This window comes from Rhinatrema bivittatum, chromosome 14 (genome assembly GCF_901001135.1).
Source record: "Rhinatrema bivittatum chromosome 14, aRhiBiv1.1, whole genome shotgun sequence".
Classification (NCBI taxonomy): domain Eukaryota; kingdom Metazoa; phylum Chordata; class Amphibia; order Gymnophiona; family Rhinatrematidae; genus Rhinatrema; species Rhinatrema bivittatum.
In genome coordinates, this window is record NC_042628.1 from 34,615,825 (window position 1) to 34,629,418 (window position 13,594).

Sequence of the window (13,594 nt, forward strand, 5' to 3'; positions counted from 1 at the left end):
ATTCCTGGTCTGCCCTCGTCATTTTCAGTACCGTGTACTACCATTCGGCCTGGCGTCTGCTCCACGAGTATTCACCAAGTGCCTGGTGGTGGTCGCGGCCTTCCTCAGGAATCAGGGTGTGCATGTCTACCCTTATCTTGACGATTGGTTGATAAGGGCTCCGACTCAGCAGGGTACACTAACCTCCCTGCGTCTCACTATCAACACCCTGATCTCCTTAGGGTTTCTAATCAACTATCCCAAATCCAAGATAGTTCCATCCCAAACCCTACCCTTTATAGCGGCCGACCTTAACACTATGTTGGCGAAAGCCTTCCTCCCCCAGGATCGTGCTTTCACCATTACATCTCTGGCGCATCAACTACATTCGAGAGTATCTTCAACTGCTCGGCACTTCCTCATACAGTTTGGTCCTTGGCATCCTCAGTGCAAGTCACTCCGATGGCTCGCCTAGCCATGAGAATGATGCAGTGGATCCGAAAATACCAGTGGATTCAAGCTTGTCAGCCAATGTCCAGCAGTGTCCAGGTTACTAGTCTGGACACTGTCACTAGCCTGGTGGATGCACCACTCCAATCTCATTCAAGGCCTTCCATTTCAGGCTCCAGATCCTCAAATCACCTTAACAACAGATGCATCCAACCTTGGGTGGGATGCACATGTAGGGGACCTGCAGACTCGTCTCCAGAGGAAGCCAAATACCAAATAAATTTCCTGGAGCTACGGGAGATCGGATATGCCCTCAAGGCCTTTCAGGATTGCCTATCAAACAAAGCCATCCTGATTCAAACCGACAATCAGGTTGCAATGTGGTACATCAACAAACAAGGGGGAATTGGCCCCTACCTTCTGTGTCAGGAAGCTGCATAGATATGGGCATGGGCCCTTTCCCACTTGATGTGCCTCAAAGCAACCTACTTGCTGGGAGTGGACAATGTGTTGGCGGACAAGCTGAGTCGCACTTTCCATCTGCATGAGTGGTCCCTCACAAAGACCTCTTTGTGTCGGTACATAACCACAAAGTAGACAACTTCTGCTCTCTCATTAGAAGTCACCACTTGCAGCCAAGAGAGGCCTTCGCCCTCTCCTGGGCCAGCGGTCTCCTTTATGCATACCCTCCACTTCCTCTCATTTCAAAGACTCTCGTGAAGCTCCGGCAGGACAAAGGATTAATGATTCTGATAGATCTCCATTGGCCACGCCAGGTGTGGTTTCCAGTCCTCCAGGACCTATCGGTACGCTGACACATTCCTCTGGGGAAGGATCCCCTTCTAATCACTCAGAATGAGGGGTATCTCCATCACCCCAACCTCCAAGCTCTGTCTCTGATGGCCTGGATGTTGAAAGGTTAATACTCCATCCTCTTAACCTTTCAGAGTCGGTATCCCGAGTCCTGGTAGCTTCACGAAGGCCTTCAACAAGAAGGTCTTATCGCTCTAAATGGAAGAGGTTTACGGTCTGGTGTATTTCCATGTCCATAAACCCTTTCACTTGTTCTACTGCAAGGTTCCTGGACTACCTCTGGCACCTGTCAGAGTTAGGCCTAAAAACAACTTCTATCAGGGTGCATGTTAGTGCAGTGTGTGCGCACCATAAGGGTGTAGGTAATGTCTCCATTTCAACACAACCCTTAGTATCATGGTTCATGAGAGGCTTGCTCCATTTAAAATCTCCACTGTGCCCTCCTGCCCCTGCTTGGGACCTTAATGTGGTTTTGGGATGGCTCATGAAACCTCCATTTGAGCCTTTCCACTCTTGTGATCTCCGCTATCTCACCTGGAAGGTAGTTTTTCTTCTGGCGATCATGTCTGCTCGCAGAGTTAGTGAATTACAGGCATTAGTTACCTACCCGCCTTACACTAAAATTCTGCATGACAGGGTAGTGCTCCACACTCACCCTAAATTTTTGCCGAAGGTAGTGTCGGAATTTCATATTAACCAATCTATTATCCTGCCTACCTTTTTTCCCCGGCCCCATTCGAAACCAGGAGAACAGGCTCTGCATTCTTTGGACTGAAAACACGCTCTAGCTTTCTATCTAGACCGCACGTTGACCCACAGGAAATCTACTCAATTGTTTGTTTCTTTTGATACCATCAAATTAGGAAATCTTTTGGGAAAGCAATCCCTCTCCTCCTGGTTGGCAGAATGCATTTCTTTTTGCTACCAGCAAGCAGGCATTCCGCTACAAGACCGTGTAAAAGCATACTCGGTCAGGGCCATGACGACATCAGTAGCGCACCTCTGTTCGGTGCCGCTTCCTATCTGTAAGGCTGCTACCTGGAGCTCTCTCCACACTTTCACAGCCCATTATTGCTTAGCTAAGGCTGTGAGAAAGCAGAGTTGCTTACCTGTAACAGGTGTTCTCACAGGACAGCAGGATGTTAATCCTCACGAAACCCACCCGCCACCCCACGGAGTTGGGTTCGTTTACGTTTTCTTATTTTAATTTCGCACGTACTTTTTGCTATATAAAGAGACTGAAGGGGGACCCCTGCTGGTTGCAGGGTCAGTACATTGCTGGTCATGCCCAGAAGGTTCCAGTCAAAGTTCTAGAAACTTTGTCAAAAGTGTTCCGTGATTGGGCTCCATCCTGATGATATGTGAGGACTAACATCCTGCTGTCCTGTGAGAACACCTGTTATAGGTAAGCAACTCTGCTTTATACCAGCAAAGCTACCTACAGCGCCTGGGTCATAATAAAAGTTCTTTAAAATCTGTTGGTGCATGCTTGTTTTATATAGCTGTAAACACAGAGGTCTGTTTTTTAAAGAAAACTAATTCCTTGTGTTTTATCCACCTTTGCAGACCCACACCCAACACCCCCGCTGTTATCCTCTACTCAGATTTCACTCTGCCAGGATAGGGGCGATTGGTGGGGGGTTGGGGCATGCGCATCTACAGTGGGGGGAGATTCTCCCTGTCTCTGAGTACAGAATGAGAGAAAGCTTCCTGCCATATCACAGCTAGTAAGTTTTAAAACTTACTAGCTGAGGGGCTAGGGGAAAAAAAGCATGCTTCCGGCTCAGTCATCATTAAAAAGCATCAGGGACATTTCTGCTGACGTTTTAGGGGGGCGTGTTTTTTGGGGGTGTGGAGAAGGGTAGACTTCCGGTGATGTTATACCATGACATCGTTGGGGGGGGGGGGGGGGTTTGGCTTGGGGGTTTGAGTGACAGCTGACCCATAGACTACTCCGGGTTTGCAAGACCGGTCTTGCAAGTTTGATCATGCCTGTGTAAAATACATTGCATGCATTCACCAACTTCCAAGCAATCCCTTGTTTAAAAACAAATCCTTGTGTACAGAATGAGCCACAGTTTCCTGCCAAGAATGCTTCTGGCTCTGTCATCATTAAAAAGCATCAGGAACATTTCTGCTGATGTTCTAGGGTTGCATTTTTTGGGGATTTTGGATTGTACTTCCAGTGAGATCATCAAAAGCAGCCAGAGTCCATAATTCTGTCGTCATTAAAAAGCAACAGGACCCTTTCTGATGATGTTCTAGGGGGCGCGTTTTTGGGAGGTGGTGAGGGGTGGACTTCTGGTGATGTCATACCCATGATGTCATAGAGGGAGTGGCTCGAAGCGGGGTGTGGGCGGGGACACCAGTGACATCATGGAGGATGGTTTGGGGGCAGGGCACGGAGGGGCCTCTCCATTCACCTATCGGGGGAGGGGCATGGGCGGGGCCTGGGGCAGAGTTAGGGGCAGGGCCAGGGGGTGGGAGGGTGTGACCAGGTGTGGGAGGGGCGGGATTGAAGGCAGGAGGGGGAGAGAGGGGGTATGGCCATACCCCACTCACTTCTATGGGGAGAGGGCAGGGCATGGGTGGGGCTTAGACTGGAAGTGGGCGCTGATTGGCTGCTGTCATCCTTATCTCACCTGTCAATCAGTTTGATTGATTCTGTACCCATAGACTATTCGGGCATTGGTGGCTAGGGCCAAGGGGTGGGGGGGGGTGAGGGCAAGGTGTGGGGAAGGGGGCGCAAGACTGAATTTGGATGCCCCATCACAGGGCATGATTCAGGGGAGAGAACAGCTCATGACAACATTGAAGAACGTCGGACACCTACACTGGCGCACCTAGAGTTCTTCCGGGTCACATCGCAGATTGGAGAAGGTCCGCCTAATGCCTGATTTTCACTTGCAGTTGCCAAGGCTGGGGCTACCATTAGACAAACTGGACATTTGCCTTGAATGCCGAAATATGGTGGGCCCCAAAAACCACTGCATTGAGGTGCAGGTTGGCAGCGCCCGAGCTGCAGGTTGGCAGGGTCCCCCAGATTCTTCCAGTCAAAGAAAGAAGCTCCTACATGTTTGAGCCACTGCTGGCTCTTGTTGCTGCAAGGTGCTGAGCAGCGCCCAGGTGCTGATCTGTATCTGAGCATTAGGCAGTGGTGATGTCTGTAGGCACACCTGTGTGCCATGGCACCCTGGTTGAGGAAACACCACATCAGTAAATTGTAAAGATAATTACAGTGACAGTGTGTGAAAAAAACTTTTTCCTTGCTTCTCTGATCAGTGCTACCATAAGAGGGATATTGCTTTGCATATCCTGCTAAGACTGGTACTTTACTGGTAACACTTAAGTGGAAAGGACATGACTTTTTAAAATTTTGTTTTTTATAGAAAATGTAGATCCATTTATATTGTTACAAATTGTAATGTAATTTGTCTAAAAAATATATTTTTCAAAAATGATGTGCTATTTCTCAGTGCTACCAAGCTTGAAACGTTTGGATCAATGCAAAATATACTCTCAAATTAAACCATACGCCGACATCCAAATGTAACACTTCTGGTCCTCCTGACGGGGCTTCATTTCAAACTGAGTCCTTCATAAGGGGATGTTACTTATCTATTTGATGTGTCAGAAGGAATGTGTCTTTGAACATGTCAACGCAAAATGTTATTTCCCATGGTAAACCTGTCTTTTCCGAGATTCAAAAACCTGGTTGATAGTGATATTTGAATATTAGTTATATGATAAGCATATTTCTGAAGCGTTTGTTATGCTTTCTTATTGCTGTTTTTTATTGTTATCTTAAGCGTTTGTTATGCTTTCTTATTGCTGTTTTTGTTATCTTACTCTAATTCTCACCCCAGTTATATGACCCTTGTTGTAATGTAACTTTTGATCTCTTTACACTTGTTTATGTTCCGTTTTTTGTTCCCACCCCCTTGTTATATGTAAACCGGCATGATGTGGTTTCTAATCACGAATGCCGGTATAGAAAAACTCTAAATAAATAAATAGATAATATTACATAGAATTATTGCATTAAGGCTGTATACACTGTGTTATGACCCTTGTCTAATGACTAATAAATATTTAATTACTAAAAATATCAAACGAGGGTAAAGGTTTTCCTTTTTTTATAAATGTTTATTTCACATTTTCGAAGTTAGTTTCGACTGATTACAATCAGATTTATACTAAGTACTCATTACATTACAGTTCTCATTACACATTTACACTGAAGTCTTCTTGTGCTTATTATAATAAATGTATAATAAGTTCTCAATATATTTGCAAATTGAAGTAGCTGATCAAGCAGTGGATGAAATGGCTCGTGACAGAGCCATATAGTCTGTGTTAGATTGATAGAAGGGAATCTGAGTCATTGTCCTTGTCAAAATGGGATCTGAGGGAAAAAGTTGACGTTGCATTTGTCTGCAGTATACGTTTGATATTGAGCACTCTGAGGTAGAAATGTAAAAGTAAATGCTTTGGGTATCTCATGTTAATTGGATTCCTTCTTTAACCCATTACTGCATTTGAAAAAGTGACTGTGCTCTTTGGACCTTTTTGAATAGAATTTTTTCCAGGAAGTTGCAGCAAAGAAATCTTCCCGAAGCTCTTGGGGAGGTACCCGTACTGGAGAAGGTTTTCATGGGTAATGATTCAGATGGACTGAACCAAATCACAGTGAACCTAGAAGATGTGGTAGGCCTGATTGACAAACTGAAGAGTAGTAAATCACCTGGACCAGACTGTATACACCCCAGGGTTCTGAAGGAACTAAAAAAATGAAATTTTTATTTATTTTTTATTTTATTTAACATTTTTATATACCGATATTCGTATGGGACATCATATCGGTTTACAGATAACTCATAACAGAATAAGAGAGCATGTACAATAAAACAAGGGGCATGCAAGGGGAAAAAGGCCGAAAAGTTAGGAACAATCCACAACAACTTCAGTAAGGCATTGTAGAAGCTTATTTACATAACTGTAGTTATATAGATAGAGATCAATATATATTCTAAATTGCCTTTATATTGGATAAGGGATAGGCAGTTCGGTTATATTTACAGTTGGGGGAGGGGTGGAGGGCGGGGCAGGGGGGAGGTATTGGGTGGGTGGGAAGGGGTGAGGGGGAGCAGAGAGATTATTCTGAGGATGCTTGCTTAAAGAGCCAGGTTTTTAATTTTTTTTTAAATTTTTGTGTACATGTTTCTAGACGAAGGTCAGAGGGCATGGAATTCCAGTGAGTGGGTCCTACTATGGAGAAGACCTGGGCTTTTGTGGATAGAAGGTGATATGTCTTGTGAGGTAGGATGTGAAGGGTGCCTTTATAAGCTTTCTGGAGGGACATTTGGGGGAGTGTAGTTATATGGCATTGTTGAGCCAGTTCATGTCACTGTTGTGAATTGTTTTATGAATGATGGAGAGGCTCTTGTACAGAATGCGGGCAGGGATGGGGAGCCAGTGAAGATCCTTTAGTATGGGAGTAATATGATCTGTTCTGCATGTGCCGGTTAGTATCCTGGCTGCAGCATTCTGGAGGATTTGTAGGGGTTTAATAGAGGAGGCGGGGAGGCCCAGGAGGAGTGAGTTATAGTAATCGATTTTGGTAAGTATAGTGGCCTGCAGGACAGTGCAGAAGTCATCATGGTGGAGGAGTGGTTTGAGTTTTTTGAGGACCTGGAGTTTGTAGAAGGAGGCTTTTATGGTGGTATTAATGAAATTTTTGTAGTTCAGGTTGCTATCGATGATGATTCCAAGGCTTCGTGCATGTTGCTGAAAGGAGGTGGTGGCAACTGAGGGGTTGGTTACTGTACCGAGCTTAGCAGGGTTGAGATGGGAGATGATGATGAGTTCTGTTTTTGTTATGTTGAGAGCAAGGTGTAGGTTGGTGAGGAGGAGATTGATAGCGTTGAAGCAGTTCTCCCATATTTTGAGGGATTTGATAAGGGATTCTTGGATGGGAATGAGAATTTGAACATCGTCTGCGTAGATAAAGTGCGGGATGCCGAGATCTGTGAGGAGTTGGTAAAGGGGCAGGAGATAGATGTTAAATAGGGTTGAGGATAGGGAGGAAACTTGAGGAACTCCTTGTGTTGGGTGTGGGAGAGGACTCAGAGTTACTGATTTCGACTGTGTATTTTCTGTTGGTGAGATATGAAATGAACCAGAGGAGGGCTGCGCCCATGATACCGATATCTGAGAGGCGATTTAATAGAATGTCATGATTAACGGTATCAAAGGCAGCAGAGATGTCTAATAGTGCTAGGATGTAGGAATGGCCCTGATCTAATCCTTTTAGGATGGTGTCTGTAAGTGTGAGCTGCAGGGTTTCGGTGTTGTAGAGTTTTCGGAAACCGAATTGGCTGGGTGCAAGTATGTTGTTTGTTTCTAGATAGTTTGTGAGTTGGGTATTGACGACTTTCTCCATGATTTTGGCTAGGAAGGGCAGATTGGAAATGGATCTGTAGTTAGAGAGGTCTGATGGGTCTAGGTTAATTTTCTTCAGGATGGGCTTGACCACAGCCTGTTTTAAGGTGTCAGGGACTAAGCCTGTGAAGAGAGAGCAGTTAATTATTTGCGCTAGTGGCTTGGCAATTGTGTTCGGTATGCTTAGCAGAGCTTTAGTGGGTAGTGTGTCACTGGGGTGTGAGGAGGGCTTGAGCTTCTTGAGTACCGTTTCAATTTCTAGTGTGGAGGTTGATCTAATCTGTCCATCGTTGCATTGTGGTTACTGCATGGTGTGGTGGTTTGGGGAGAATCATTGTAGAATTTTAGCTATCTTGTTGTGGAAGAATTGGGCAAGTTCTTCGCATTTGACTAGTGATTCCTTGTCGGTGATGGGGGGTGGGGCTGTCTTGGTGAATTGTGTAACGTATGCGAAGAGGGCCTTCGGGTTGTATTGGTATTCGTGTATTTCTTTTTGCATAGTGGTCATGTTTGGTCTTGATGATGGTCTTGATGATGGTGACGCTGTATTAGTGTAAGGTGGACTTAGTTTTTGGGTACTTGCCAGGTTCTTATGGCCTGGATTGGCCACTGTTGGAAACAGGATGCTGGGCTTGATAGACCCTTGGTCTGACCCAGTATGGCATTTTCTTATGTTCTTATGTTCTTATCTGTAACGGGCGAGGTGTGTGGCTGAGCGATCCTTGCGCCATTTTCTTTCAATAGATCTGAGGTTGCATTTGAGTTCTTTTAGGGCTGGGGTGTACCTAGGTTTATTTGTTTACCAAGGTTTATTTCTTTGGATGTGATCAGGCAGAGGTCATTAGCTATGTTTGGGTAATGAGGTTCCAGGCGGAGAAGGCTGCATCAGGGTTAGAGAGGTCTAATCTTCCTAAAGAGTTAGTGATGGCATCAATTAGGTCATCTTTATTGAATGGTTTTCTGAATTGGAATTTGTTTTTGCAGATAGGGGGTGTGGTGGAAGAGGTATTAAGGGAAAATTGTGCTTTTATAAGTGAGTGGTCTGACCTTGGGACAGGGGTACATGTGGGCGGTTGAATACTAGTAATAAAGGAGTTGACAAAAATAAGGTTGAGGGCGTGGCCTGCTTTGTGAGTGGAAGCATTGATGATTTGCTGGAAGCCTGTTGCATTTAAGGCGCTGAGAAGTGACTCACATGAGGATGTGGGGTGGGAGTCATCAATGTGGAGGTTAAAGTCGCCTAGGATTATGGCAGGTGTGTTGAGACTAAGGTTGACGGTGATGAATTCGATGAGGGATGAGGGATTCTCTTCAAGTTGGTTTGGGGGGGGGGGGCGTATACTAGGAAGATTTGCAGTTCTCTCGAGATTAAGAGACCGATTTCTAGTTTGGGTGGGGTGTTGGTGCTTATGTGCTTCAGGTGAAGGTGTTTTTTGGCAGCAAGTAATATTCCTCCACCCTTTTTTTTGGGTCTTGGTATGGAGTATGTGTCATATGATTGCGTAGGGAGTTGGTTAAGAAGAACAGTGTCTGAAAGTTTTAGCCAAGTTTCGGTGACTGCACATATGTCTGGTTTACAGTCGAGGAGAAGGTCGTTAATGGGGGCTTTTTTGCTCAGTGATTGAGAGTTAAAGAGGATGATGGAAAGGGTGGTCAAGCTGAGGAGTTGTGTGAGGGGGGAGATGGTGATGAGGGATTTACGGTGTACCGTGGGGGTGTGGATGTGGAGTGTTGTGTTGCTGTGGGTTTGGCATTGGTGTAAAAGGGTGCGGTGTAATGCCATGGTTGGGTGTGAGGGGGATAGGAGGGGGGAATCGTTTATAATTGTGAGTGGGCTGGGCTGAGATAGTGACAGCGAAGGGAGTATGCGCATGCGTGTGAGCTGGGGGGGAGAGGGTGTGTTAGCTCTATAATGAAGTTATGCTGCCTTGAAGATGGGACGGCCGAAGGGGGTGGTTTGAAGGGGCGCCACAAAGGGGCAGGCCCCTTTGTCATGCTCCTGCGGCACGCGACGCCAGGCGCAAGGCGCCTGCGACCGACATTTTTAAATGGTCCAGTCGTCTGTGGGCAGGAAGTCCCAGCGAAGCTGATGTCACTTCCTGTGCTTGCATTGGGGGAGTGGTCCGGATCGTCTGCGGCGGCGGTGCTCGATTTGAGAGAGGCCCCTGACCCCGGCGGGTCAGCGTCGGCCATGCGAGGTGGTCGAAGGGTGCAAAAAGGAGCAGGTAGCTGCGACCGACCTTTTTAAATGGTCTGGTCGTCTGTGGGCAGGAAGTCCCGGTGAAGCTGATGACACTTCCTGTGCTTGCGTTGGGGGAGTGGGCTGGATTGTCTGCGGCAGCGGCGCTAGATTTGAGAGAGGCCCCTGACCCCAGCGGGTCAGCGTCGGCCACGTGTGGCGGTCAAAGGGCGACGCTGAACCGCCGGGGTCAGGGGCCTATTAGACCTATTAGTAAAACTTTGTAACCATCATTAAAATCATCCATTGTACCTGAAGACTGGAGGATAGCTAATGTAACCCCAATATTTAAAAAGGGCACCAGGGGTGATCTGGGAAACTGCAGACCAGTTAGCCTGATTTCAGTGCCAGGAAAAATAGTGGAAAGTGTTCTAAACATGGAACAAAGTCAGCATGGCTTTATCCAAGGCAAGTCTTGCCTCACAAATCTGCTTCACTTTTTTTGAAGGAGTTAATAAACATGTGGATAAAGGTGAACTGGTAGATGTAGTATACTTGGATTTTCAGAAGGTGTTTGACAAAGTTCCTCATGAGAGGCTTCTAGGAAAAGTAAAAAGTCATGGGATAGGTGGTGATGTCTTTTCGTGGATTACAAACTGGCTAAGACAGGAACAGAGAGTAGGATTAAATGGACAATTTTCTCAGTGGAAGGGAGTGGGCAGTGGAGTGCCTCAGGGATCTGTATTTTTCAATATATTTTCAATATATTTTCAATATATTTATAAATGATTGGGAAAGAAATGCAACGAGTGAGGTAATCAAATTTGCAGATGATACAAAATTGTTCAGAGTAGTTAAATCACAAGCAGATTGTAATAAATTGCAGGAAGACCTTGTGAGACTGGGAAATTGGGCATCAAAATGGCAGATGAAATTTAATGTGGATAAGTGCAAGGTGATGCATATAGGGAAAAATAACCCATGCTATAGTTACACAATGTTAGGTTCCATATTAGGTGCTACCTCCCAAGAAAGAAATCTAGGCATCATAGTGGATAACACATTGAAATCGTCGGTTCAGTGTACTGCGACAGTCAAAAAAGCAAACAGAATGTTGGGAATTATTAGAAAGGGAATGGTGAATAAAACGAAAAATGTCATAATGCCTCTGTATCGCTCCATGGTGAGACCGCACCTTGAATACTGTGTACAATTCTAGTCGCCGCATCTCAAAAAAGATATAATTGCGATGGAGAAGGTACAGAGAAGGGCGACCAAAATGATAAGGGGAATGGAACAACTCTCCTATGAGGAAAGACTAAAGAGGTTAGGACTTTTCAGTTTGGAGAAGAGACGGCTGAGGGGGGATATGATAGAGGTGTTTAAAATCATGAGAGGTCTAGAACGGGTAGATATGAATCTGTTATTTACTCTTTCGGATAATAGAAAGACTAGGGGGCACTCCATGAAGTTAGCATGGGGCACATTTAAAACTAATCAGAGAAAGTTATTTTTCACTCAACGCACAAACTCTGGAATTTGTTGCCAGAGGATGTGTTTAGTTCATTTAGTATAGCTGTGTTTAAAAAAGGATTGGATAAGTTCTTGGAGAAGTCCATTACCTGCTATTAATTAAGTTGACTTAGAAAATAGCCACTGCTATTACTAGCAACAGTAACATGGAATAGACTTAGTTTTTGGGTAATTGCCAGGTTCTTTTGGCCTGGATTGGCCACTGTTGGAAACAGGATGCTGGGCTTGATGGACCCTTGATCTGTTTATTTATTTAAAAACTTTTCTATACCGTCGTTTAGTAGTATACCATCACAACGGTTTACAGATAGGCACATAAATAAGTCTGGTTAGGATTATAAATTAGCTAGTAGGTGCCAATAAAGTTTTGGTTACATGATTCAAATAATATACGCTATTTGGATTGTGGATTGGAAGTTCCATTTATATGAATAATATGATATCCATATATGAGAATACTATACTCTTAAATTAATCTTTAGGTATGAGAAAAAATAATAAAGGAGGGATAACTGCTATTTGTTGACTTTTAACAGTGTGCCGGAGTTCTCTTTCTTGTCCGCTAGTATTCCTTACTCTCCACTCTCATTGTGAAAAGCTTTTTTTTCACAAAGAGCCATGTTTTTAAGCTTTTATTAAAGAGTTTTAGATCTTTCATTAGTCTTATTTCGAGTGGTAGTGTGTTCCATAATATTGGACCGGCTAGGGATAGTGCTCTCTCTCTAACTTGCGTCAGTTTTGCTGTCTTTACAGGGGGAATGGTTAGTAGAGCTTTATTGGCTGATCTTAGATTTCTCTGGGGGACATGTAGTCGTAGTGCAGTGTTTAGCCAGTCAGTATTTTCCTCATAGATCAGTTTGTGGATTGTGCATAGTGTTTTAAATTGGACTCTTTGTTCAATTGGCAGCCAGTGTAATTCAGCGAGTGTTTGAGTGATCTGACCCAGAATGGCATGTTCTTATGTTCTTAAGATGAGGAGGAGCACTGACATCAAGTGGAGTGGGGCCAGTGGGGTTTACCAGATCTGCCAGCTGAAGAGGAGGGATGCTGGCAGCGGGGATAGGGAAATACCCCAGGGCCTCATCAGGATTCGGTTGGGTTGGAGCAATTAGTTCCTGACTTCTGCTCCCTGCCACTCTGCCTTCTTTGAGTTAGCACACTCGCATGTTCAGAACTCAGGGCCGGGACTTCCTGATGCCAATCTCATGCATCGTGAGATTAGAAGCAGAAGCGCCAGCCACAAATTTTGAAAAAATGCTCCCGGTGGCCGTACAGAGAAGGCAACGCTGTGGGGAGCAGTGGGCCATGCTTCTTCTGTTCCCACATCGGCTCCAGGAGAAGGAGGAGGGGAAAACATGGATGAGATTAGCTTTTGATGCAGTTGAATGGTGAGGCTCCAGAGCCACTGCCAGTGGTAAATTCAGGAATGGGAGTAGGTGCAATGCTGAAGATCCACCAAAGCTGCCTATTGCTCTTGCACCGGCCCTAGCAGTTGCAACACCTCCGGTGCCAATCGCTATTCCTGCCAGAATCCCCTGTGATTATGGGGATTTATTTATTTATTAGTTTTTATATCCCGGTGTTCAATTTATAATATCACATCGGTTTACATTGTAACTATGTTCAAGAAGAAGGGTTTTCTTGTTTTACATTATAACTTCTTCTAGTTTTACATTATAACATTCAGTATTAACATTGTAATAAACTCTTATTTAACAAAGTAATTCTTATTTAACATTGTATTTTTAAATTTTAACATTGCATTTTTAAACTTTATTAATTCTTGTTAGGAGGTTAAAAGGTTAAACCTGAGACAGTGTTGCCATTATGACCTCAGTGGCATCTTGTAATTGTGGCTTTGACATTAATTCTTGCAGATGACATTAATTGGTTCATTTATGACAATGAGGCTTATGGGGTGTCTTGTTGTATTAAAAGAGAGTATTGAAATGTATTGGGATGACATGAGTATTGGGATCTAAATGAACTATCTTTTTTTTTTATATTTTCACTCAATTTTGATAAAATAAATTGAAGAAAGTGGTAAGTTTCATATTACTGGTGCATGCCTCCGCGGCCTTGCGCCTTTCTTGTAGTATAATCATTAACTTGTCTCCTTCCTCCTTTTGTCCATTTTATTTATTTTGAAAATAGTTTTAATGAAATATTTTTATCAAAAAAAATTTTTGTTTTTAAATT